General features: G+C 35.5%; 1 protein-coding gene across 7 annotated transcripts in view; it reads left to right on the top strand.

Moving 5' to 3' along the window:
* The window catches only part of LOC131435566 (potassium voltage-gated channel protein Shal), a 556,411-nt gene that overhangs the window by 57,722 nt on the left and 470,866 nt on the right, over window positions 1-27,823 (top strand). For 6 of the 7 annotated variants that reach the window (XR_009230513.1, XR_009230511.1, XR_009230514.1 and 3 more), the window contains exon 2: window positions 1,639-1,667. The exons of the other annotated variant lie outside the window; for it this stretch is intronic. The gene's annotated coding sequence lies outside the window, so the exon portion shown is untranslated. The remainder of the gene's footprint in view (window positions 1-1,638; window positions 1,668-27,823) is intronic. 7 annotated transcript variants of the gene reach the window in all.

The following is a 27,823-nucleotide window of genomic DNA, read 5'->3' on the forward strand; positions in this document are numbered from 1 at the left end:
GACTTTGCCTTGCCCTTAATTGTTCCTCCTGTGTGCGTGTTTCCGCGTGAAAATTCCACAAGAAGCTGTTAACCGTTAGACAGCCAGTTCAATATTACTGACTGCCGCTCTACTAACTCTCTCTTTTATATCGTCTCACTGTTTCCCGTTCTGTGAAGGGGAGGTCCGTACACCGCTACCAGTATAAATTGAAATGTGATGTGAGAAATAGCGTCATTTGAGTTAAAGCAGCTACTCTGTACGTACCGTCAGAACGATGGCACCGTAAACAGGTAGAAAAGCAGATTTGTACCGTCACTAACACATTCAATTACGAACGGCAATGCGAAAGCGAATGTTGAACACATTTTTATACTAGTATGGGACCGTGTAAAAATATGCCATGCGAAGCAGGGTTGCCATATAAACAGGTTAATCTCTTTTATTATTATTATTATTATTATGATTATTATTATTATTTTTATTATTATTATTATTATTATTATTACTATCATTATTATTATTAGAATAACTCTTGCATACCGAAGATCGTCGATACATTTCAGACCAGCCCATTGCAATTGTCTCGTACTGAAATTTCGAGAAGAATCAGATATCTTCGAACTTTGTAGCATCAATAAAAATAAACTACAAATTTGTCGTACCTAGCCTGCTATATTAGCAAATTATAAAAGAATTGTTTCAAGTTTGGAATATATAGTTGTAGAATAGTAGCTGTTTAATGTAACTAATCTGTATTTTAATGTAGGTGCATCGCTTCAAACTCTATTAGTGAAAAAGAGGAAAGCTTGCACAATTCATACAATCAATCAACTAACTGATATTCGGAAAAGTGATGGGAGCGTATCAGTTTTTTCGTATTCACGACATCCAGTTATGTCTCTGACATTACCCACCCACCTTTTTTTAATAGTAAATTGGTGAAGGCAAGCGAACATCTAATTATTTGATGAGCTTAAAAAAATAAAATTAGGATTTCAATCTGTTCATTTATGGATTAACCTTGTTCGTGCTAGGGCACATAACCAATTTCAATATCTTTACGATTCGTCTTCGACTCGTCAGTGCATAACAGTTTACGTTGAACTTTTATGCCACCTGCAGTTCAACGTATTTGAATCGGTCTGTACTAGCTGAAACTTGTTTTCGTTCAGCACGTCAGGAAGGACTGGGCACTTCGGTGCTAATTATAAGTGTAGTGCAAATAGCGAAAACTTTACGTCTGTCTAGTGGTTTATGTTGAGCTGCAGGTGGTATAACAGTTCAGCATAAACTAATAATAGATCATAATTTCAATCTGTCAATCTGTAGGTTTCAAAACATAGAAGACCACTGCTGGACTGGTGGTATGAGACTAATAAGTTTTTCTGATCGATTATTCGAATAAACATTCGTAGCTTTTCATTTATTATTCTATAGATCGAACAAACAATCGAACTAAACACTCGCTCCAGTATCAGTTCTTCTTGCTGTTAGAACAAAGAAGTAAAAAGGCGATAGAATTTGATCAACAATTCATCGGAAATCTCACTTCCTCGAAACCTTTCTCCAATGTTTGGAATATTTCGAATCGGATTGACATTTTCATTCCTATGACCCTAAATACCTAAAGCTGAAATATTTTTTTTATCGTTTCAGATATTTCTTAATCCATTAGAACATCACCGGTAAGTGCCCTATGAAGTGCTAGAAACTTTTTATTCCTTAGTACAGATCTTGCTACTCAGTTCCTCAGTTCGAAGTATAACAAAAAAGCAAAACAAGAATCAACAATCTCTCGGGCAAGCCAGAAGAAATTTTTTTCATATAAACTTTTTTTTTCGTTTTAACTACTCACTCACTTGATCACGAGAGATTTGCTCCTGGCAGCCGGTTTAATCCTTCCTCGTTCAATCCATTTTGGTGAAGCACTCCAGAGTAACCCGGGAGAGTTCGTTATGTGCAAACTTTGATAAATTAACAATCGCAACACCCCCGGGAGGGGGGAAGGCACCGAGGGCAGCAAAGCTAACAGATAGCAGCAAGCAGACTCTGTGCAATGCATTTAGTTTCGGAGCGGAAGTGGTTAGCTTCCATAGGAAAAATTCACGTACAGGCGAGCATATAAAATCAGATTTCTGATCCCAAGCTGATCCAAAAATTATGCTCGAATTTTCTATATAAAACAGAGTTTTGCGACATGTGACTGTCTAATCCTCCCCAGTCACTGTGATCAGTACGATGCTTAGAACTCTTATCAAGTCACAGACCACTACTGGAATGCTACAAAAGCATAACATTCCCAAAGGCAGCAATTGAGCATAACAATTAGAACCACTCCCAAATAAACTGAATCGAACGGAGCACATTTTGCGGACGGAAACCATCCTCTTCTATTTCAGCTTACTATCGGGAAATATAAATTATCATCGTGCCTCACTGGTGGCATCTATTTCTGCACGATAGGCATTTTCCGCTAGTGATGAAACGGAAAACTTCGGTACGAAACATTCTCCATAATTGTTGGTTGTTGGTGGAAGGAAATTCCACCCGATTCCATCCCGTTGTCGTTCTTATCTCGTGGTGGCAAGCAACTTTCACTGGCGGAACGGAAAAGGGCTGACGAAACGCTGATAGGTTCGTTTTGAAACTGCCTGTCGGCGCAGTTTCGCTACTCCAGTATTATCTTTGAATTCCAATAAGAAATTAACTTCCCAGTGGAGATAGTCCGGAAGAATGCGGTTCGGTGGAAAAACGGCAAAAATATTTCGAATTTGAAACTTTTTCACTTGACGTTAGCTATGATAACTATCGCACTCATTAAACAGGCACTTTCCCTTTTAGTAACAGTTAAACGCTTCTTCCACACGGAGATAGATGTTCGAGGAAATATTTACAGAATTTTTTTTCTCTTTTTAATGTCATCGGTGTAGTTAAGATAAAATATTATACAAATGATGCTAGTGTTGCTCTGCGGACAGAAGTAACTTTTTAAATAAAATCTCTTTTAAACTCGCATTATTATACGCTTTTTGACTTTTATAGTTTCTGTGATAAACACAAAGCGCGATAAGTACACTGACTTTGTGTATGCTTTGGACTGAAATTCTCTATTAACATATACGTATCTAGACTGCTGTTTTTTTTTTGCAATGGAGCCTAACTATCGGAACAAGGCTTGGATTTACCGATCGTTTCGTATAGTGTGTAACCCAGCGAAATGTTTACTGTTTAGTCAGTTTTTTTTTATCTAATCATAAAAAAATTCTATTCGGTAGCAAGTAATATTAACCTTTCCAACCGAGTAGTCCTTAAAATAAAAAACAGAAAAGTTGCCAAAATCAGAATCGACTTTTCCCGATTCGGAAGTAACTTTGCATTCGTCTTCAATGATGCGTACCCTTTGTTTTGCATGAATGGAGAGATCAATTTAACTCAAAATTGATTTTGAAAAAGAGCGAATGTAATGTTGCCTATGCTTTCTTCAAATCTTTGTACTCCAAAAATTGGTAGAAAACGGTGAAAACCGATTAGGGAACTCTGTTTTTGCCTTCTGAGCAATTCCACCGCTAATGACAGATTATTTTTTGAAATTTCAATTTTGTATATACTGAGGACTTTTTTATGCGGTTTGTTTTTACGCGACTTTTTTTATGCGAATTTTCAGAGTTATGCGATTATTTTTAAGCGAAGTTTCAGAGTTATGCGGTTTCTTTTATGCGAATTTACAGAGTTATGCGGTATTTTTTATGCTGTACGTTAACTCGCATAAAAAACGTAATCCACCTAGCAGTGAGATGATACCTTTTTTACCTTTTTTTATATATATAAGAAATAGGTATAGAATTCGCTCAAACTTTCGAAAATTTTTCCGAGGATCGGAGGGCCGAATGACATATACCAATTGATTCAGCTCGACGAACTGAGCAAATGTCTGTGTGTGTGTGTGTGTGTGTGTGTATGTGTGTGTGTCTGTATGTGTGTTGTCAACTAAGAGGTCGAGATCTCAGAGATGGCTGCACCGATTTTGATCAAACTAGTTGCAAATGAAAGGTCTCCCCGTCACCCAAAACGCTATTGAATGGTTTTGAGATCGGATGTTTACTTTTTGAGTTATACGAAGTTTTATGTCAAAATTTTCAGTTTTTTGACAGTATCTGTCACAATTGACCTTGAAAACTGAATATGTTTTCAGACTTAGATTCCGCACGATAATACCTATCCAACAAACCATAGATTGTTAAAATCCGTCCATTTTTAACGGAGATATCGAAATTTTTGTGTAAACGACTTTTCCCCTATTCCAGCAGTAGGAGTTTTGAGCGCTGTATGACAAAGCAATGCTTGGAAGCAACGGAAAACACGATTTTTTATTCTGTTACATACAATTGTTTCTAAGTACCAAAAAGACTGTGTACAGCATCCTTTTCCATGACATTCAGCCTCGGACCGATTTTGGCACGGCTCGTTTTTGGCAACATAATCGTTCGAATATGACATATATAAACCAGATGATGGCAGATTTTTTTTTCAATTATATTGTTTTTAAACTACTTACAGCAATAAATGCTGGAAGAACATAACATCCATATACCATTCGAATCAGTTCGTCGAGATCAGCAAATGCGTGTGTGACAAATAATTTCACTCAATTTTCTCGGAAAATTTCTTTTCTACAAATTCAGATTCATACGAAAAGTCGTATGCTCCCAAACAAAGTTCCTGAATTATGTTTAGTTCCGACCTCTGGTTCCGGAACTACAGGATGATATATGAAACGAAATCAAAATTGTGTAACTCATTCTACTCGTAGATGGCTGAACCGATCTAAGATTCAAATTAATTCTAAGAATCATCTAAGATTCAAATGAAAAGTTTCAAGATTTTATAAAACATTTTGCTCTTCAGCCAGATCCAACATCCGGTTTCGGGGATACAGGGTGATTGGTATAAAAATGTCTATTCCACATAAATTAATCAGGTTTATCGGGTTAGCATAGGTTTGGATAGCCGATAAAAAAAATTAACTTTTTGTCGATTCAGAAGGCACCTAAAAATTTAATTCGTGCTATGATTTCTCAAAGATATCTTCACTGATTTTCAAATATTTTGAAACAAATACAAACTATACAGCTACACAGGTGAATTTATCTGACTTCGGCCATACCGATTTTAGAATTCCGGTTCCTTCCGGTTCCAGTATAAAATCGTTTCTCAAAGCTCAATCGTTTTCTTAAAAAAAGTCTAATCAAATATCAGAAACAAAAATTCAAATTAAAATAAACTTATATACAAAATTAATTAATTTTGCATACATACAAAAATCAATTAATTTTATCCAATTATGACTTCCGGTTCTCGAATTACATGATGATGAATTTTTAAAATTCAAACCGATATAGAAGATGGGATTGAGCTTCAAAGTTGGACTCAAAACTGTTGTAATTTATTCGTCATATGGCCATACGAATCGGTTTGGGTTATGCTGGTTCCTGAATACCGGCTCTGGAAGTACCTTAAATTACCGTAAACTCTAAAGTGGAACTTACATATCATGGCATCTTTAATCGATTATCACACTTCTAGATTTAAATTCGATCCGATTTGCAGTTTCGACATTACAGAGAGTGATTAAAATCTCAAATTGTCGCTTAAAACGACGGTCATTAAAATAATGTCATGAAAACTTGAACACCGAAGAATATTCATGCAAAAAACACATGCAGATTGGTAAAAAAAAGGTATCATCTCACTGCTAGGTGGATTAAACACGTTTTTTATATCAATCCGCATGTGTTTTTTGCATGGATATTCTTCGGTTATTCGGAGAACTAACATGACATTATTTCAATTATCGTCGTTTAAAACGCAAATTGAGTTTTTAATCACTCATTACACTGTAATGTCGAAACTGCAAATCGTATCGAATTTCAATCTTAACGTGTGACAATCGATTGAACATTCCATGAGATGTCGGATTGAGTTCCACTTTAGAGTTTTTCACCATTACACGGAACGACCGAAATTAGCTCTGCGCCTAATTCGTATTACTGTTTTTGAATTAGTAGATTTGAACAACTAAATTTCCAAAATAACTATAAAATTAGTTAAAATTCAGAATTTATTTTGCTGAAAAAAACTTTCATTTGTAGAGAATGTGTTTAGTTGGCGAATATCCTGGACACAAACCAGCAATATTTCAATCCAACACGAAATTCCTATTGACAACTAATTTTGTTATTAAAATCAGAAAATTTGTTTCTATTTATCTATCACCATCATTGCTGGAGGACAGAGAAAAAAAACATGAAATTGGTTTTATTAATATGTTTTTAGCCAGAAACTCATGAGAAGTGTCAAAGCAAAACGATCCATTAAAAAGCTAAAAAGGACAGTCTTGTTGAAACTGCTTGTAAATTGTTTAGATGTTTTTCGCGTGAGTTACGATATATCCATATATAAATTTCTAAACCGATTTGTAAAAATGACGTAATCTCTTAGCGCCACATAGCTGCAAATTGCAGAAGCCAATTTAACCATTCATGTTGGTTGAAAACCAACGTTTTATTTCTCTAATTTAACTAAAAAATTAGTTGAATGGATATGGAGTGTGCCTTAGCTAAGAAATGACAGCACGTTTAATTGGTGAATTCAACTAAAAAAAATAGCCATTTCAACAAATATTTTATTATTATTAAGGGAATTAGAATTAAAAAAAATAAATTAGCAAAAGTAAGATTTTTTTAGTTGTCTCAAAAAATAACTAACTAAAATCAGAAAATCAACTAATTTTTTCGCCAAAATGCTGATTTCGGCCTTTCCGTGTATTCACGGTACTTCCAGAGCCGGTATTCAGGAACTAGCATAACCCAAAATGATTCGTATGGCCATAAATTAATACGCCAAACAATTTACATCTTCTATATCTGTATGTAAAAACTCATCATCCTATAATTACAGAATTGGATAAAATTAACCAATTTTGTATGGGACCATAAGTCCTTTATTTTAAATTTTTGTTTTTGAAGTTCGATTTGGCCTTTTGAGAAAATGATTGAGCTTTGAGAAACGATTCGATAGTGGAACCGGAATTCTAAAATCGGTGTAGTCGAAATCAGATAAATTAACCTGAGAAGTATGTAGACATCTTTGAGAAATTGTAGTGCGAATTAAATTTTTCCGTACCTTCCGAATCGAAAACTGAATACCGCTTAATAAATTTATTTGGTAATCGACTATCCAAATTTGTCAACCCGATATACCTGATTAATTCATGTGAAATGGACGTTTTTATACTAATCATCCTGTTTCTCTTAAACCGGAAGTCGGATCTGACTAAAAAGTAAGAAGTTTTATAGGATTTTAAGACATATCATTTGAATCATAGATGGTTCTTAGATTTCATTTGAATCTTAGATCGGTTCAGCCATCAACGAGAAAAATGAGTTGCATTATTTTAATTTCATTTCACATATCATCCTGTGGTTCCGCAATCAGAAGTCGGACCCGTAATTCAGGAACCTTGTTTGGGATATGATTCGGATTTTGTAGAAAACGGTTTAGCCATCTCCGAGAAAATTGGGTGAAATTATTTGTCACACACACATCTGCTGATCTCGACGAACTGAGTCGAATGGTATATGGGAGTAATGTTCTTCCAGCATTTATTACTGTAAGTAGTTTAAATCAAAATAATTATGGAATTACTTTCAACTTGAAAATACTGCCATCATCTTTTTTACATGTCATACTCGAACGATTATGTTGCCAAAAACGAACCGTGCTAAAATCGGTCCGAGGCAAAGTGCCATGAAAAAAGATGCTGTACATAGTCTTTTTGATACTTAGAAACAATTGTATGACACAACATAAAAAATCGTGTTTCATTTGGCTCCGAAACAGCGCTTTATCATCAAACGTGTAAAACTCTTACTACTTAAATAAGGCGAAAAGTCGTTTGCACAAAAATATCGATATCTACGTTAAAAATGGACGGATTTTGACAATCTATGGCTTGTTGGATAGCTATTGTCGTGCGGAATCTAAGTCTAAAAACATATTCTGTTTTCAAGGTTATTTGTGGCAGATATTGTCAAAAAACTGAAAATTGTGTCATAAAACTCTGAATAACTCAAAAAGTAAACATCCGATCTCAAAACCATTCAATAGCGTTCTGGGTTACGGGGAGATCTTTCATTTGCGACTAGGGTTATGCAAAAAACGCACTGTTGAAAGAAAATTATGTTTTTTTTTAATTTAAAAAATAACACTTACTTTTGGCCCCAAATGACAAAACAATAATGAGTTCTGTTAAATATATTATGGAGAAATATCACGAGATAATCAGCAGCATTAGAAGACATTTATTTACTTTAAACAAAGGAGATAGTTTTCTTGAAGGAAGAATCAAAGAGTAGTAGGAAATAATTAAGTAGCTCAAAGAAAAGTATTCCAGTAAAGGTACGACAAGGGCTAAACAATTTCAACTTTTAACTTTTAGCCTAAATCATGTACAGTCGAGAAAATGAGTAAAACATTTAATACGACGATATAAACGGCAACGGAAGCAAAAAGATTACTAAATTAATCCGGTGTGCATTCTACTGTTCGATCGAGGGCAGCCAGTGGACTAGGTAAAAATATTAAGGACACCGTTATGCATTTTTACGAGGATAACAAAACCAAACCAAACGATATGCTCAATCATAAGCGGTAAAGGAAACAGTTATATGATGACAAAATCTTTGAAATAGATATTAGACGATTTTTAAATTGTAATGCTAATATAAAAAATGGAGTTACTATTTAACAATAAGGAATCTTCAGTGAAATTAAATTAGTTTCAACGATGATATACTCGCCGAAAGTCGCCTTTCGGGCCACCAACGTTCAACTGGTAATCGATTATGGATGCCTGGATGCCTCAAAGCTCGCACTGACTGCATGACATTCTTTTTGCGGCGAGTCAACCGTAGTTTGACTCCATTAAACAATGTTTCCACAGCGATGATCGTTGATATTTTTTGGAAAAAGATACGCTCAGAGAAAGGATTCGATCCTGCGTTCTTATGTATTCCGTGCATACGCGTTACCATTTCGCCACCCTAAGCCTTGTGATAGACACGGATCTATCATACGACTAGATTTGGTAAAGCGTACATCGAACATGGTTTAAATTTTAACCGCCTCACAACCGGTATCATATATCCATACATCCTTTCTGTTCATCAGACAACAAACACTAGTCTTCTCGCTCTGTACCTATTCTTCCGATCAAGCGAGAGTGGCTTCCGCTAGGGTGGCGAAATGGTAGCGCGTATGCACGGAATGCATAAGAACGCAGGTTCGCGTCCTGTCTCTGAGCGTATCTTTTTCCAACAAAAAAGTTATCTTTTCTGTGAGTTTCTTATTCATTTGGCTTCTCCAATATATATATATATATATATATATATATATATATATATATATATATATATATATATATATATATATATATATATATATATATATATATATATATATATATATATATATATATATATATATATATATATATATATATATATGAATCTCAGCTGAGTGTAGAAACAATGAAATTTGAAAGCTACTATTGGATTACCGATCAAGTTTGAAGAGAAAACTGCGATCACTTCTAGTTCCGGCATATAATGGTATAAGTGATGTAAACGACAAAGCTGAGGATTAATTTTCTCAGGCGTGGATTAAGCAATTTCCACAATTTTTGGCTCGTTAGAGACTAATATTGGATTATGGATCGACTTCGAAGATCATGTTGCTGACACTTCAAATTTCGGATACATTTGGTTTGAGGAATGTTGCCGAATATGTGACGTAAAAGTTGAAGCATGCTTGAACCCAAATTCGTATCCGAAACCATGTTTTGATGAGTCTAAGATGATTGCTAGAGAAAGGTTTTATCACCCGACTAGGTGTATTAAGAATATATTTGCCTTCCTCATATTAAAAGGCTTTTTTTATCAAATTTATATCTCTTAATAGAAAATACTATCAGGTGTACAACTTTGCTTCCGCCGTTTTCCGATAGGTGGCTGTACCGGCTGAGGCTGGTTAAAATACATAGATGATAATGCCTTTAAAGTGAGTGTGTACAGTGCCTAACGAATTGTCATCGCCGTTTCAGTGACAGTTGTTCTTGTTTTCGTATTATTCACGGTCGAGAATGTCTGTTTATGTACCCAATTCTCGCCATTTGCGGGAAGTTTTACTTTTCTGTTACAATTCGAAAAAAAAAATGCAACTGAAGCGCATCGAATGCTTTCAGAAACTTACGGTGATGCTGCTCTGAGTAAAAGAACGTGTCGGGAGTGGTTTCAACGTTTAAAATATGGTGATTTCGATGTCGAAGGCAAACATGATGGTGGAAGAGAAAAAACCTTCAAAGATGAATAACAATTTACTACGAGCTCTTAAAACCGTGTGAAACCATCACAGGAGATCGCTACCGAACGCAACTGATGCACCTTAGTCGCACGCTAGAAGAAAAGCGGCCACAGTATCAAGAGCGACATGGCAAAGTCATCCTCCAACACGACCATGCTCGGCCTCACGTCGCAAAAGTGGTCAAAAAGTACCTGGAAACGTTGAAATGGGAAGTCTTGCCCCACCTGCCGTATTCCCCAGATGTCGCCCCTTCTGACTTCCACCTATTCCGTTCGATGGCACACGGCCTGGCAGATCAACATTTTCAATCCTTCGAAGAGTTGGAAAAATGGATTGCTTCATTAATAGCGTCAAAAGAGGATTCTTTTTTTCGAGCCGGGATCCGAAAATTACCGGAAAGATGGGAGAAAGTTGTCGCTAGCGAAGAACAATACTTTGAATAATACATCTGTAAGCACTTTTTCGCAATAAAGCTTTAAATTTAGGTAAAAAACGGCGGAAGCAAAGTTGAACACCTAATAAATTTTATAACAAATAAAATAATGATTTCGTTGGTATCTTTTGCAAAGTTGGGCAAAGTAGGGTAACAGAGGTATTTTTGCCAACTTTGTAAAAATATCCACCAAACGTTGCAATATCTTTGAAAAACCCTTCCGCAATAGGTAATTTAATGTGATAAGCTTCAAATTGATGCAACATGGGTTACTCAACATCGATTGAATCCATAAAGTTTGTTAGATGGGTCAAAATATATGAAGTGGCCAAAATACCTCTGTTACTCTAGATAAAAAAAAGAAAATTCACGTTAAAAAATAAAAAGCGACACATTTTATTCTTATTATGGGGAACGGGTATAGCGTGATGGATAAGTCGATGCCTTTCACGCAGCCCACCTGGGTTCGATTCCCAACCCCGCACATAGGATCAGAAAACTTTTCTGGTCCGAAGAGGTGAATGACAACAATGTTAAAACCTCTATAATGGAAACATAAAAAAAATATTCTTATTATGTATGTTGTCTGTTTGTCTGTTTATCTGTTTATCTGTTTGTCTGTTTGTCTGTTTATCTGTTTGTCTGTTTATCTGTTTGTCTGTTTGTCTGTTTATCTGTTTGTCTGTTTGTCTGTTTGTCTGTTTGTCTGTTTGTCTGTTTGTCTGTTTGTCTGTTTGTCTGTTTGTCTGTTTGTCTGTTTGTCTGTTTGTCTGTTTGTCTGTTTGTCTGTTTGTCTGTTTGTCTGTTTGTCTGTTTGTCTGTTTGTCTGTTTGTCTGTTTGTCTGTTTGTCTGTTTGTCTGTTTGTCTGTTTGTCTGTTTGTCTGTTTGTCTGTTTGTCTGTTTGTCTGTTTGTCTGTTTGTCTGTTTGTCTGTTTGTCTGTTTGTCTGTTTGTCTGTTTGTCTGTTTGTCTGTTTGTCTGTTTGTCTGCTTGTCTGTTTGTCTGTTTGTCTGTTTGTCTGTTTGTCTGTTTGTCTGTTTGTCTGTTTGTCTGTTTGTCTGTTTGTCTGTTTGTCTGTTTGTCTGTTTGTCTGTGTGTTTATCATAAACGGTTGAGCCAATTTATAGTAACTCTGATTCGATTAAACCACATCTTCCAACGAACATGAATTTGGTTTCAAAACCTATTTCTGGTTCTGGTAAAATGGATTAATGAGTGCGGTGCGATGTGAAATTTTGTTATGACATACATTTTTTTAATATTATACAACAGCGTTTCATAAAATAGTTCGAATGTTCAATACATATCATTTGCAGACTTTTCTCAACGGAAGGAAAGGCTTTTGTGATAATCGAATCGTGATACTCCAATCAAATCAATAAGTACCCCATTAAAATAAAATGGCGCGAAAGGAACTATTAGAGAAGAACTGACTTCGTTTCAACATCCTCTGATATCAGAATATCCCCAGCGAAATAAATATCCTCTCAGAAAAAAATATGCTTCATCTATTTTACGAGGAATGCTAAAATTTGTTACTTATTTTATAACTATACAAAGAAAGGCAGTCGATTCCTGCGAATAACTTCGCCCATTATACTTCAAATCTAGAATGTAGGACATGATTTTGTTTATGAAACTTGAGGCATAATTAATCCGTAATTGCTGCAATGATGCTCTCTCGAAGGCTGCCCTTCGCTTCGCATTGGTGGAACACAAAACAAAAATGAAAAGGGTCTTATCAACGGAATCTTGCCGCACTACGGAAGCTAACTGCAAATTATGACGATGCTTTAAAATTAATTTTCCGACTACACCGGATTATGCGCAAAGTTGATCCCGGCGATTTGACTCCAGAGGGATAAACACGCATCAGCCTGGCAGGAACCGACCACGACAGAACGGCTTCATCCGGTGAAGAGAATTGGTTTTTTTGAAAAGGGACTCCGATGGGAATCTTCTTTGCCTTGAGCTAAGAATTTTAACGCTATTTAAACAAAGATAGTCCTGCGAAACGTTATCGTTTGATGGATGAAGTAATTCCGTTAAGGAACCAAGTTTAACCCGTTGAGATGGAAACGTGTAGAGAAAATGGCCGTCTCTGGCTCATGACTTTGTTGGATCGTTTATCATGGGTTAACACTGACAGCTCCACTAAACGATATAAATGGGACTCACATGCCACACGGATTTGAAAAATGTGTTTTTGTTTTAAGTCTCAAGATGTTGAATGGTCAGATACCGAGATTATTTTTCTTACTCGTATAAAAATCATCTCATCTATCCACGGTAACCAATTAAGTGGAGCAGTTTCAAGTGGTCTCTAATAAGTTAGTCAACCATCAATCCAGTCAAGCTCGAAGCTGAAGTAGGTTTATGAGCTCGTTATGATGATAAGAAATGAGCACTGAAAAGTTGTCGCACTCACACCAGCGTTGGAAATTTTGCTGGATGAATTCATTCAACACCAAACAAAAACCGGCCCATTTCGTCGCAGCAAGCAAACATTAATTATTTGAGCATGTCCCTGAAAATGTCAACAAGTCAAATGGAATTGACAAGCAGTATACACGAGAGCTAAATTGGTCTCTCCAGATCTTTTATAGTTTTCATCTTGCCGCAATCCAAATCCTGCCAAAGAAAAAAAAATCCTCAACGACCAACATAAAAGCCATAATGAGCGTACACAAAAACCGCTTCCCCATCTCGGAGAGTATCATTTCTGACAAATTTCAAGGATAAAAAGCTCGTCGAAAAAACGTTATTAAAATTCTTTGCGTCGTCGTTTGTAAGGCACAATTTCCAGCCCGCTTCGACCGTCCGTAGTTTCCTTCGGCCTAAATGTGTGATCCATGGAAAAAGCGAAATCCCGACCGAGCAACCGTAAAATGAGGAAAAGCGTAACCGTAATTGGTGTGAATCTGCTTCTCGTTCAGCTTATTTTGAAACTTGACACCGCACCGTTTTCGGTAGAAACCAACCCTCGTCCTTTTCCTCACAGGATATGCATTCGCGAAATCGTGGTGAGATCGTAGTGAGGCACGATTCGCACTTAAAAAAGATAAAAAAAAATGGAAACAAGAAATAAATAACTGTCGCCATTTCAAAATTTCCTACCACCACCCCCAACGGAACGCAGCGAACGGCGCTAGTGTTTTTCAATTGAAATACTAGACGTTGAGCTACACTTTTTCGGCAAAGCGATTCCTTTTCGTTTCACTACTTGCTGCGGCTGTTCCATTCGTGCGCTGAAATTATTTCACAAATGCACCGCACTTGATACAGCGGGGGATGCGATTGTATTTCAAAAGTAGTTGAAATTTTCGGAGCAGTGATTACTGGCTGTTCATGTTATCTGTCATTCGTGCGGAAAGTTGGTAGCAGTGATTATAACTTTCTTCTTTAAGGAGAAAGTGAAGTGATAGTCCGCTTGAAGCAATTTGAATGAAATAAATATAATGGGTTAAAAGTCTATGCAAGTTGCTGGTCTGATTTTCTTGAGTTGTTATGGATTTCTTTGAATTGTGTTAATGTTTTGAGATTGATTAAATTTCTTACTCTACGAAATATGTAATACGATAATTTTCATTTGTATTGCATGCCATTTTTCATGCGCATAATTTAGGCATGGAATTAAAGAGCAATGGTCTCAAGCTACTTAACTTCGCAAATCTTGATAGTTATAGTACTTATAAACTTTATTATTCATAATTCGATTATTTAAATTACCTTGCCTATCAGCCTAGTCAAGTGATGGTCTCTGCTGTATTAAACAAACGTATAAATGTAGCGCGATCCATGGCCGCTCTTCGCCAGCCAATCACCATCCATTTGCTCGTTGTGTTCCTTTTTTTTTGTTACGCCTACCGGATTAGATTCAAGAACCATTTTCGCTGAGTTACCGTCTGGCATCCTGATGCCAAGCTTAGTCCATTGAAGTCATTTAACTTCTGATAGAATTTCTCTCATGTATTTTGTGTTTGAAGCATTTTAAGCCAATTTAATACGTCTAACTTCTGCTTCTTTCATTTCGATGTATGTTTCCATCATCTTCTCAAAGTTACTTATCACAATTTTTCGTAGCTCTCTTCGATATTCGAAGAAATTCGAGAGCGTCTCAGATACTCGGACGTAACACATCACTCTATCCATCGGTGCCTTGACCAATCGCATCAGTTTATCCGGAAAACCATATTCGTGCATAATCTGCCATAACTGTTCTCTATCGTGTCGTATGCGATTTAAAATCATAGAATAGATGATGCGAATACTCGTTTTATTGCGAAAATGTGATCCGTGGCGGTACGGGCCTCAGTGAAACATGCTTGGTACGGCATGTTGCTTAGCTATTGGTGGTAGACAACGACAATCGATGAAAGAAACGTATTGCAGGGGTATAAAGCCAACCGAGACAATATTTGTGCCAAAAAATGTGGACTAAATTCACCGAATTTCGCCTAATTGGAGAATTATTTATAAAGACGGAACTTAAACATCCTTAAAAATATTATAACACAGCTGAAGTTTAATAGAATTTAGGTAAAAACAAACCAAAAATTCTGGGATTCGTGAACAAATATGTGCAAAATTTCTATTGCGAGAACCCATCCAGTTATGCCTTTGATATTATCAACTCGCTTATTTTGAATAAATTTTGAAATGGGGTGAGAAATGGTAAAATCGCTAAGGAAAAAAATGACCGTTTTAACTTTTTTTATAAATATGAAATACCGAGATTAATCCACCTAGCAGTGAGATGATCAGAGCTTAAAATTGTCACACATTCTCAATTATTATGGAACCTTTTTCTGTAATTTTCAATTCTCCCAGCTTCGGTTGAATATCGACACTGCCTACTATGGGATTTTTACTGAAAACTGCAAATGACTGAAAGGGCAAATGAAAGAAAAAACACAATTTTGAAACTACTCTCCCTCTTATGCCATTGACTGGACATGGATATCGTTCTCATAGTTTGCAAGCGAAGCTGAGAGTGACAGTAATTTCTTGTCATTCTCGTCTATTTTGAGTCAATGAAAATGACTAATCTCTGGAGATAATACCTTTTTTTATCAATCCGCATGTGTTTTTTTGTATGAATACTCTTCGGTGTTTTAGTTCTCATGACATTATTTTAATTATCGTCGTTTTAAGCGGCAAATCTTAACGAGTGACAATTGATTAGGCATTCCATGAGATGTCGAAGTAAGTTCCCTTTTAGAATTTTTCGGCATTATATATGGTACTTCCAGAGCCGGTGCGCCTCAGCCCAAATTTTTTTGAACTCCTGCATGTTCCCAACGAAATTTATTCCCTTTACCGCAAGCCAATTGAGAGTGGTTATGGCATAGTGAGCCGACGCTAAATCCAGCCAAAACAGTGGAGGTGTACTATGCTTCTTATATAAAGGCTGCAATCTCTTCTGGAAACACTCAGATCGATAGATATCTGCATTTATAGTTCCGGTAGTGTAAAAAATGGTTGACTTCAAACCACAGGAACATATTGCTTACCATACCAGTACCTTTCTCCACTTGAATCGCCAATTTACGCATAGTAATACCCTTCTTTTTAAGCCATGTGTCCAGAACCTTAATTTTCACTTCCTTTCCAATACGCGACATTTAGAAAACGCAGAATTTCAACCGCACAAACAAGTAAACAAACGAAAGCTGACAGCCAAACGCACAGCATGCTGTGATCTGAGCATAAAAAACCCTTCTTAATCCACCTAGTGGTGTGATAATGCCTTTCTCTTCTTTCATAACAGTCTCATGAAAATATATTTCATACTTTTATTAAATAAATTCGGATACTCATTTTGACACCAATTGATTCAGATTGATTCGAATAGTTGACAAAAGCATGCTTCAGTGTTTATGTCACACAGTCAGCATCATTGTTTCCAAACTAGTGCTTACATTTGCGTTGCCTATTTGTATGAGAATAGTGATGCTAATCTAAAATAAAAAAAAAAACCCTTCTTAGTCCACTTAGTGGAATTTTCATATATCTTGAAAAATCACCATAGGGGGGAGTACATGAAATTTTCGAAATCGAAAATAAAATTTTGATGCCAAAAGGCTTAGAATTGCATGAAACGTCGAGTTTTTGTGTCATCTCGAAAAAAAATTTGTTCTTTTAAGTCGACGTTTTGGGACTTAGAAAAAAATATCAAAATTTTCAAAAGTCCCAGAAAGTAGATTTTTCCAAAAAATTTTTTTTTGAGATGATACTAAATCTCGACGTTTCACGCAGTTTTTAGACTTTTGACATAAAAAACTACAAGGATCAGCCCCATGAGTTTGTTCGAGCCATTGATGTGGAACAAGGCAACCAAAATTTCTAATGATCGTCATTTTCAATTAATCGTCACACTTTTGAATCCGCAAACGCACGAGAGTCTGCTTAGATTGATCTTTATTAGGAACCAACACCAAACACGCGAACCCAGAATATAGACTCTATTTCGCGTGATTTGTATTTGTTTTGTAGCCGACGAAATTACATCAATAGCCCAAATGTATGCAATTAAATGTTTGTACACTCTTGCGATACGGAAATCGATATTCAAACTTCTCTTCGCTATGCTTGTGTTCATGTTTTGTATGCAAGCTGTAATTTTTATAGCGTTTCTCTACCATTACTAACATTCTGCGATTTGGGTTGAAGCGATAAACTTTTTCTCGTTATCAATCGAGTTCATCTTATATAAATTAGAAATTAATCATATGCACTCAAAATTTACCCTGGTTGTCAGACGAAACGACATAACATGGAATTTCATCCGAACTTGCATGACACAGAATCAGAGCATATCAATTAAAGCTTCAAATCGTTTCATGGCAGTTTTTGTCGTGCTGTCAAGCAACAACCTACATCTAGCATGCTACGCATAAGACTGAAACGTTAGCTATAATTTTGCTTATATTTATAGATTCGCGTGCTTCCAAAAGCTTCGCTTTAGCATCGATTGACCAATCAGAGCGATGCTTTCACTTTGATATATCGCTTACTCCTTCAAAACCGTGGACTATGGCAGGGAAATCCGGTATGCCAGAGATTTTTTGCAGACAAAATAGGACACTACTAGCTACTAATCAACATTTCAATGGTATACAATTAAAAATACATGGCTATGAACATTCAAATCAATACGTAGAAATATTTCCAATCAAATGGTGACATAATATTAATAATTGACACAAATTTGACTGAGCTGTAATTGTTCGAAACCTGACCACATTTCTGCGTTTATTTTTCTTGAATTTCTAATTTGCACCTCTATATAGATAACAAAAATGTGTTCCACATTAAAAAATGTTCGATTTTGGAAATTTCATGTACTCCCCCCTATGGTGCTTTTTCAAGATCGAAAATTGTCAAACCTTTACTACCGGGCAGCACCCCTTACGCATGTCCGATTTAGCTCAAATTTTGGATGAAGGCTTTTTACGAGGTGCTTAAACTTTTGTCCACTAGAGCTTTACGAAAATAGAGTTGATCCCAAAATTTTGGCAACCTTATACATATAAAAGCGGTAAAAATCAACGTGTTTTGTCGGTTACGTCACTTATACCATTATATCTCCGGAACCAAAAGTCACAGCCATTTGGTCTTCGAACTTGATCATTAACCTAACAATAGCTTTCAAACGGGCCTAGACTTGTTAAAATCGGTTCAGCCATCTCCGAGAAACTTGCGCGGTAAAAATACAACACGTTTTGTCGGTTACGTCATTTATACCATCATATCTCCGGAACCAAAAGTCACAGTCATTTGATCTTCGAACTTGATCAATGGCCCGACAGTAGCTTTCAAACGAGCCTAAGTTTGTTAAAATCGGTTCAACCATCTCTGAGAAAATTGAGCGATAAAAATATCTTCGAAAAGTGCACACACATACACACACACATACATTGGATACAAACGTAATTCAGGAACCTTGTCTGGAAGTATACTACTTTTCATATGAATCTGAGTTTGCAGAAAACGGTTTAGCCATCTCCGAGAAAATTGAGTTAAATTATTTGTCACACACGCATTTGCTGATCTCGACGAACTGAGTCGAATGGTATATGGGAGTTATGTTCGTCCAGCATTTATTACTGTAAGTAGTTTATCATCAAAATAATTATGGAATTACTTTCAACTTGATAATGCTGCCATCATCTAGTTTACATGTCATACTCGAACGATTATGTTGCCAAAAACGAACCGAGCTAAAATCGGTCGGAGGCAAAATGCCATGAAAAATGGTGCTGTACACAATCGTTTTGGTACTTGGAAACAATTGTATGTAAGAGTATAAAAAATCGTGTTTCATTTGGCTCCGAAACAGCTCTTTATCATCAAACGCTTAAAATTCCTACTTCTGGAATAAGGCGAAAAGTCGTTTGCACAAAAATATCGATATCTCCGTTAAAAATGGACAGATTTTGACAATCTATGGCTTGTTGGATAGTTATTACCATGCGGAATCCAAGTTTAAAAACATACATTTAAAGAATTTAAAAGTCAGTTGTGACAGATATTGTCAAAAATCTGAAAATATTGACATAAAACTTCGTATAACTCAAAAAGTAAACATCCTATCTCAAAACCATTCAATAGCGTTCAGGGTGACGGAGAGACCTTCCATTTGCCACTAGATTGATCAAAATCACACACATACACATACACACACGGACTTTTGCTCACTTTGTCGAGCTGAATCGATTGGTATATGACACTCGGCCCTCCAGGCCTCGGAAATTTTTTATGAAGTATGAGCGAATTCTATACCTATTTTTTATATTCATAAAAAAAGGTAAAAAGTAAAAGACATTTTATTTTGTTTTATAATTTATTTTATCCCGGCTTTACATTCTTTTCTTCTTTCGGTCGCACCTATAAAATAGCAAACATTTTTATCAACTGCAGCACCGTCTTTCATCAATATCACACACTAGTAGCAGACATCCGTAACCGTTTCCTTTTTTCTTTTTAGCGTGTACGAAATAGAACAAAGCACACAGAGAAATTGAAGTGAGTTCTATTTTTGAAGTTTTCGTGGTGATGATAGTGTTTTTCTGGGCCCCCGGACCTGGAAAAGGGGGGATCAGTACAAACTAATACGCTCTGCAAACTAGAAAAAAATATCAGACAGTTTTACGGGATTCGTACCTGTTTTTGGCCATCATTCGGGAAGGAATACTGATGAAATTGGTAATTTTCCACTTATCACGCTTTAGTTCCGGAACCGGAAGCCGGATCCAGATAAAATGTTTTGCAAATTTTTAGGAAACTATAAGACCTTTCATTTGAATCCTGGTTTGCGAAAATCGGTTGAGCTATTTCAGAGATAATTGAGTGCAAACTTTTTTTTTTTGAATTTTCACATATTATCATATAACCAAACATATTATACAATATGGATCACTCTTGCCATTCATGAGGGACATCACAGTAATGTGCGGTGGCAAAAAAGGTTACTAATACACTACAAATTTTTTAATGCACATATGACAGCTTTCTCAATCAATACACTGAACCAAACAACTCGAAATATATGGAATATTTCTTGATATCCACTGCACGAAAAAATAAGCTGTAAATACGGTTTAGAATTGCAATCTGATACTAACTCGGAAGAGAACACATAAAAATGTGTGTGAAATGTGCACGCAGAACGAAACAAATTAATCTTAGTGCTAAATCCAGAATTTTAAAAACATTTCCGAATTAAGTATTACAATTTCTTGATTTGAACAATAATTCCATTTGAATTCATGTTTGCTGTGATAATGATTACGGATCACGGTAACTTATTCTTATGCTTTAATAACATTTTTTTCGGTGTTAAACAAACTTTCTATTTGTCGAATTTTGGAATGGTTCGTCTGTTGAGTGAAATTCAACTGCGTTTTAGAAAATAAATATCAAAACTCAAATATTGACTTAAAGTTTAAACTATTTGCAAAATAATTCACAGCAAGGGTCAGATCGCTTAGTATTTGAAGTTTTAATTCATAGACAATTTATAAAAATGACAATTTTCTGTTACATTTCAACTTTCCCTGAGAGAAAAGATAATGTGCAGCTTATTGAAATTCAATGTCATGAGCGCAATGAAAAAAATATCGCAATCAAAGTAACTTGTAATACACCGTTCATTTCCTTTTAATTTTGTTTGATATGTCAGAAGTGATCTGCCAAACGTTGCCTTCACATCATATAGGTTTCGTCTTTTCAGCACTATTCATAACATTCATGAGAAAAGTTAAATACTACTTCATAACTCTTGAAAGTGAAGACGATAGGTCTGAAAGAGCGTAATTCTACAATATTTATGGGCGATATTTATTTTCGTCAGAAAAAAACACATTTCAACATAAAAATGTTCACACCTTCACAACCATCATGCTCATTTATTTTTGACATTTCACTTCTAGGTTCACGCTAAACGCAAACTGATTAACATGACTGAACAAACAGCCTTTTTCGTCTCGAGATGGTACTACTGTGATGTCTTTTTCGATTTGTATTGGATTCGTTAAGGTGATCCATATTGATATATAACATATTTGATATAACTTCGAAACCGGCAGTCAGATCCAAATGAAATTCAAAAGTAGGCTATTGCACCATGAAACCTTTCATTTGAATCTTAGTTTGAGAAAATCGGTTCAGTTATCTCTGAGCAAACTGAGTGCATATTTTTGTTGCACACATACACACACACATATATTTGCTCAGTTCGTCGTGCTGAGTCGAATGGTATATGAAATTCGGCCCTCCGGGCCTCGGTTAAAAGGTTGGTTTTCACGGTGATTGTATAGCCTTTCTATATGAGAAACGCAAAAATGGATTTGCTGTCAACAAATTTTGGATTTTCATCTTAAATCACATGATTGATTTGTAAATTTTCACAATTCCATATTAATCTGATAACATAAATCTGATAACATCGACAAGGATATGCAGATGGCGCTTCGATTGATTAACATCGCTTCAATTTGGGCGGTAAATTCGCAGTACCCGTCGGTTGAACATGTTTTAGTTTCGAGAATCAGCATTATTAATTAAATAACACTTTTCTCCGACCAACACACACTTGCCACAGCTGTACTAGCATTTTTAACCAATTACTTTACTATACGCCGTTCGATACACATTCAAATTAGACTTTTTCGAGAGCAACACTTAGGCACCCCATCGTACTCCCAGTGATGTCAACTCTCCTCGGTGTTGTTTTTTTTAACCTTTTTAATTAATAGACAGAAACTTTAAAACTACTACACGAAACGTTCAACATACCAACCGAATTTATGTTTCTTTACAATGATAAAATGTCTGTTTAGTTAACATGATTCTTACAGCGGTAAATAGCTGGAGGATATTTCTCGTTTATTCCTATTGTACAACAAAATATTACTGACAGACGTGTATAGTTGAATGATTCTACTAAGAGGCAGAGTTGCCAATTAAATTTATGCTTTCAAAACTACTCAGCTTTGGAAGTTGAAGAGGGGACGTTTTACACTTCATTACCCTATCTCGATTACTCAAAGTCGGTTGATCGAAACTAACTTAGATTTGACTGAAGGGTTGCGAAAACATCGATAAAAATTCCTCAAATACACCACGTTCTAACGAATTGATTGTTCATTCCACAGAACCACAAAATGTCTTTTTCTCTAATCTTTTTCCTGCCTGCTATTCGCCAGAGACTAGTTCTTATATGGAGCTCGAAATTGAACTCTTAGTTTAGAGGTAGATGGTTGTAAGATGTTGTTATGTATGTATGGATATTCGTAATCTGTCGGATTTAAAGATGGGAATGTTTTATATCTGATTGTGAAGAGGATGGAAATAACCCAAGCTTTTTCCCATGCTCTCAAATAAATTGAGGAAACCAATTCCACAGATTTTGCCTTTAGTACACTCTTTTCTGTGAGTAGTATCTCTACCAAGCTTTATGGTAGTCGGTTCGAGTGTTTGGAAGGTACAAGAACATGCATACGAACACATCTGTTATTTGCATCAATGATATTGCTATTCGTTTTATTGCAATATCCTTCCGAATGTTCGGCGAATCTCGGAACATAATATGAACATTGTCGACAAAGCCAAAACCTTGAGCGAGTATTCAGGAAATGACACCATCGTTGGCATAGTAGCATCTATTGCCACTAGTATAAAACTGTTCAACAACGAATACCGAAACGATTATTAACCACAATAAGCAATTTTGTTGTTAAATGCTTCTCGAACGACATGTTTCCTAAATTCCGCATAGCATCCACGATTTCTCACAAATTCCGAAAATTGATTGCTTCACCCGTTAACTAAGCCCGACCTTGAAAACGAATCTATTTTCCTCGAAGCTATTGCACTGCAATGCAAAGAAAAAAGTATTCCACATATTGAACTATACTCCGAATTCGCTGCTTCTCACATAGGAGTAAATGAGGTCGAAACAAGGCCAAATTTATTTATTCTACGTGTATTGCAATTGCTTTCGCACCGGTGTCATTGAGATAATTTTAACAAACGGTTTGTTTTTCTCGTGTACGATGTCCGCTTCCGGAAGATTTTTTTTTGCGGAGAAAAATCTCATTTTGTCACATATCCCCGAAAAAACCTGCGAAACTAAAAAACGTGAAACTAATTGAGTGGAACCAATACGGCAGTGAACACATTAGATGTATGGTTCTCTATATCACCACACCTGAGTGAGTGATACGGTTAAATTTTTAATTCGAAATTAGATTTAAAATTGAATGAACGGTTGACATGAGTTCGGTTTTGGCCAGGATTACAATTTTTCACTCTTAGTGCATCGTCCCAAAATTGAGCACAATAGTACTCGTTTTGTGCAAACTATGCTAGATGCACTTCAAACCGTCCGTTTGAAGTATTTCGAGCGTAGTTTGCACCAAACTAGAAGTATGTGCACCGTTGCTGCAGGACAATAGTGATGGCGATGACGTTGACGATAATGAATCCAAATGCGGTGCTGACTGTGCTCGGAATTTTATTTATTCGCAATTTACTGATGCGACGTCGGAAACCGAGCCAGCAGCCATGGCGAGAACACTCCATCGTTTGCTGCATTATCACGAGCACTCGGTTAAAATAAAAATATCAATTTGGCCGCAAGAGAAGCCACAGTGGCAGTGGCGGGGGTGAGTTGCGAGGGCACTCATAACACTACGAGAGCGGTTCAGATAGCCATACTAGAGGTGGGAGAAAACAACTCAATTCGATTTATTAAGCGTTCCTATTGTTCGTGGTCCGATATATTTTACCGATTATTTATCACCGGAGTGGGATTCATTCGGTAAAACTTATTTCCCTGGGGAGGGGAGGTTCAATCGAAATAAGTTTCAATATAAAATCTGTTCTCTTCACATTGATAGTAATAACTTGGAATTAAATAATTTAAAGTTGATTTAATCTGAAATTCAACTTCAAACAGTGTCAGCGAATTTAATTTTAATTTTTAATGAAATGAACATTTTAAACTAATCATTGGAAATTGTTCTGCTTGAAAATTATATTGCCTGATTCTGACTAACTCATATATTAAACAAATATCCAATTATTTATTTCTCATAGATAGTAAAAGAATGCTTTGGTAATTCAATTGAATTCATTTTCGAATGTGATTTAAATTAAGTTTGACGTACCTATTATTTCAGAAAGCAACGGTTCAACCACTGCACAGTGGTTTGAATCGACAAAAACGTGAACTTAATTCTCTAACTGTTAAACCGTTGATCCGATATAAATAGTTCCTTTGATGAACTCATTCACAAAAATATACCTCGTGATTTGATCACAATAAAAAATGTGCAAAGCCTACTACGATAAAAGTTCATTTCAACAACTTTTTTCCCTTGAGAGATAGAAAAACGATGTCTTCGACAAAGTTTTAAAACTTTCAACGAGAAAAAACTTTGCCGAAGAAGCTATAGGTCTAACGCATAAAGTTTAGGATATATGAAGCATTTTCGTTTAAAACCACTTAAAATCAATTTTTTGCACAAAACTTTTTTCCCAAATATTTTCAGTGTTTATTATGTTCGAGACAATTAATAAAACAATAAAATCAAGGATGGCTTTTATCGTATCAAAGAACGTTCGCTGGCAACTCTTCAACGATTGAATCAGTGCCATCAAAGAGAGTTGGAAATCATCGCAACAACAAAAACCCACCATGGCTCATTTAACATAGAATCGACACCAGTGCGAGAGCGAATTTCTCTCGATGACATTTCTGAGAATCAAAGGTTGGCACGCCGCTGTGGGGATCTTCTCTGAAGCAACAAACGGTCGCTTATTCTCGTTTCGCGATCCGATTCTATACAGGCAGTTGATAATTGCGATAGAATCATTTTGCTATTGCCGCTTATTCTAACTATGTGCATATAATCTTTGTATAAGTTGTGTCTATGAAAATGTATGTGAATGCTCCACACAAGGGTTTTGAAATATTGCAACCTAGTACGAGAATCATCAAGTTGAATCATCGACTCGATTTTCTGCGATAATTGTCAACTTGCAATTCTCTCTTGGGAAATTCCACACAGCAACGATCATTATCAGACTGTAATTTTTTTTAAGGGCTGAGAAATACTCAGAGTATGAAGTGGAGCGAAGAAATGTAGAAAAATTCTCTCGCGGTTCATGCATTGAGAGACTCGAGTTCTTGTAGCATCTTCTACCGGATTGAAAATGTTGTATACAATATAGATAGCAATATAGCAGCTTCTGTGAAATTTTCGACAATCACCAACACTGCATAAAATTACACACTTTTGTTGAAGACTGTGCACAGTTTGGCCTTTTCCCTAAAAAGTTATTTAACATTTAAATTTTTATATACACTAACTTTAACTACTAATAGGAAGCAGGGTCGCAGACCAAACGGCACATACATATATTTTTTGGAAAGCTTAAATCAAGTAGTATATAGTTACAAAGTGTGTAGCGTGGCCTTTTTAAATTGTGTGAATGAGACAACAAAATATAGAGTGCTTTTTTGACAATTTTCTTAGTAAAAACGTACATTAATAAAATTGTTTATCTTCATATCACGCGATTTTTGTGATACAGACCGATAAGTTACCTTTAGGTAACAACTTTTGCAAGAAATTGCAGTCGAGGTATAAAAAATACAGCATTAGTTTTAACACCAGACGAAAGAAAAGACTTTTCACTACAGCTTTCTATTATGACTTACTCTCAGCGAGTACTGATTCTTTCGGAATTCCTCTTCAAAGTGAATATTGATAGGTGTCTTATTGACCGTTATCACAAAAAAATCATGAGATATTACCGACTTCCCTAAAACCAAACTTCAGGCATTTCTCTTTTAAAAAATGTCTAGACTTATAATTTAGATAGTTTGATTTGATACTTTACTGTGTACGCCTCTATGTAAAGTTAAACCACTCACGCATTTTATAACATAGTAATATTATTATCGACCAAATGCTCCGGCATTTGTATTATCAACCAACTCTTTTGTGTTCTTAAAAATAATATGCAGCGCTGCTCTCACCAACACCAACAGTGCATATTTGGAGCAAGAAATTTAATATAAAGTTACTTCACTGTTCTTCATTTTTCAATCTACTTGAAAAGTAAAACTAATCGTCAATATAGATAAACGGTCATATTCATTTAAATTAATACCCGGCGAATGACCAAAATTAGGTTAAAGCCGGGTATAAATAAACGATATAAAAAAAAAATAAATTTAAATTAATGTATTCCAATTTAGTTTTACATCGAGGATGGTTTTAAATTGATTTTTTTATTCAACGTATGTCCATTTCATAGTACTATTTATTTAGAAATCGTGAGAATTTCATTATTTTTTTCAGTGTATGGTAGAATGACATGATTTTATAAAAAGGATTCAGTCTTTCAAGCAGGCTACACTTACACATTTCAGCACATAAAAATTAATCTCGGAAGCATTAAATTTAAACGATGTTTTTAAACGTACTGGTAATGATGTAAGATATCATCCTTGAAATGAATTGGATTGGATTTATAAGAACGGATAAGGAATATTCTTTTAAAAGAATAAGTAAAACTTGTCGAAATTTAATGAGCCCGTTAATATGCTTCGTTAGTTTAATCAATTGCATACAAGAATGCATCATGAAATTATATTCAATCATTTCATCATTGCACCAAAGCTACACCAACGACCGATTCCAATTTTTGGACATTTCCTACAAAGCTCTTTTAGAAAAACCAAAAATAGACGTTTTAGTAAATGTTTTTGCTAAGAAAAAGTCAAAAAAGGGCCACGCTACACACTTCGTAACTTTATATTACTTGATTTTAACTATCCAAAAAGTATATGTATGTACCTTTTGGTCTGCTTCCTATTAGTAGTTAAAGTTAGTGTATATAAAAAATTAAATGTTAAATAACTTTTTAAGGAAAAGGCCAAACCGTGCATAGCCTTCAACAAAAATGTGTAATTTTACGTTTTCAGCAATTGTTTCGAACATAGTAAAAACTGAAAAAAAATGCGAAAAAAGTTATGTACAAATAGTTGATTTTAAGTGGTTTCAAACGAAAATGCTTCATATATCCTAAACTTTATGCGTTAGACCTATAGCTTCTTCGGCAAAGATTTTTCTCGATAAAAGTTCTAAAACTTTGTCGAAGACATCATTTTTCTATCTCTTAAGGGAAAAAAGTTGTTGAAATGAACTTTTATCGTAGTAGGCTTTGCACATTTTTTATTGTGATCAAATCACGAGGTATATATTTGTGAATGAGTTCATCAAAGGAACTATGTATATCGGATCAACGGTTTAGCAGCTAGAGAATTAAGTTCACGTTTTTGTCGATTCAAACCACTGTGCACTGTACGCAAATAAAGTAGGTTCTGAATATCTAAAATCGTTTCCGTAAGTCGATAAATTGTGTGAATTGTGCTAGGTTTCATTTCTTTTACTTCCAAAATTTGAACGGTGA

This window comes from Malaya genurostris, chromosome 3, assembly GCF_030247185.1.
Source record: "Malaya genurostris strain Urasoe2022 chromosome 3, Malgen_1.1, whole genome shotgun sequence".
Lineage (NCBI taxonomy): Eukaryota > Metazoa > Arthropoda > Insecta > Diptera > Culicidae > Malaya > Malaya genurostris.